Raw genomic sequence first — 1,559 nt, 5'->3', positions numbered from 1 at the left:
GAAGAGATTATATGTTCCTTAATGGAGCCCTGTTGCTTATGCATCGTTAAACGCCTAGAAAGAGATGTTGTTGTCTTGCCTATATACTGGGTTTTTTGGAGCTTACAGTCCCCAAGTGGGCATTTGAAGGCATAGACGACGTTAGTCTCTTTTAAAGCGTTCTGTTTTGTGTCTGGAGAGTTTCTCATGAGTAGGCTGGCCGTTTTTCTGGTTTTATAGTAAATCGTCAGTTGTATCCTCTGATTTTTGTCTGTAGGGATAACGTTTCTATTAACAATATCTTTCAGGACCCTTTCCTCCGTTTTATGAGCTGTGGAAAAGAAGTTCCTGTAAAATAGTATAATAGGGGGTATAGAGACAACTAACACAACACCTATACCCCCTATTAGACTATTTTACAGGAACTTCTTTTCCACAGCTCATAAAACGGAGGAAAGGGTCCTGAAAGATATTGTTAATAGAAAAGTTATCCCTACAGACAAAAATCAGAGGATACAACTAACGATTTACTATAAAACCAGAAAAACGGCCAGCCTACTCATGAGAAACTCTCCAGACACAAAACAGAACGCTTTAAAAGAGACTAACGTCGTCTATGCCTTCAAATGCCCACTTGGGGACTGTAAGCTCCAAAAAACCCAGTATATAGGCAAGACAACAACATCTCTTTCTAGGCGTTTAACGATGCATAAGCAACAGGGCTCCATTAAGGAACATATAATCTCTTCCCATAACCAAACCATCGCCAGAGAAATCCTAGTAAACAACACAGAAATCATCGATAGATACAGCGATAGCAGGCGGCTTGACGTTTGCGAGGCACTACACATCAAGAAGTCAACACCAGCAATCAACAGCCAATTATTGCACAAGTATATTCTACCCACCTCAAGACTCCGCTCCAATATAGAAGCATCAAGAAATATGGACCAATAGGCTTTCTACAAACACTTCTATTCAATACCCATTGTTTCTGTTCTGTCTTGTGTTGATACTTTTAATACCCTATTAATATCCCCTCTTGTTCTGTCTTGTGTTAATGCCACATCACCCCTCCCACCTCACTCAAATGTAGATATAAAATCAGAGATACGTAAGTTCTAATCAGTTGTGTATTTGTGAAGTCTTTGAAAATGTAATAAGTTTTACGAAACGCGCCCGTGTCGCGTCAGACTAGAAATAAAAATGAATTTTGGAGAAGTGATTTTTGATTTACCTCCAACAGTGAAGCGTAATGTACGAAAGATTGAGAAAATTTGTGTTAGAATTATTAATCTTACTTTTTCGGTCATATTTAATAATATATATTATATATATATATATATATATATATATATATATATATATATATATATATATATATATATATATATATATATATATATATTTCTTGATGCTTCTATATTGGAGCGGAGTCTTGAAGTGGGTAGAATAAAGTTGTGCATTAATTGGCTGTTGAGTGCTGGTGTTGACTTCTTGATGTGTAGTGCCTCGCAGTCGTCAAGCCGTCTGCTATCGCTGTATCTATCGATGATTTCTGTGTTGTTTGCTAAGATTTC

The sequence above is a fragment of the Procambarus clarkii genome, chromosome 9, assembly GCF_040958095.1.
Source record: "Procambarus clarkii isolate CNS0578487 chromosome 9, FALCON_Pclarkii_2.0, whole genome shotgun sequence".
NCBI classification, from domain to species: domain Eukaryota; kingdom Metazoa; phylum Arthropoda; class Malacostraca; order Decapoda; family Cambaridae; genus Procambarus; species Procambarus clarkii.
The sequence above is the reverse complement of the archived record's forward strand: the minus strand, read 5'-3'. Positions refer to the sequence as shown.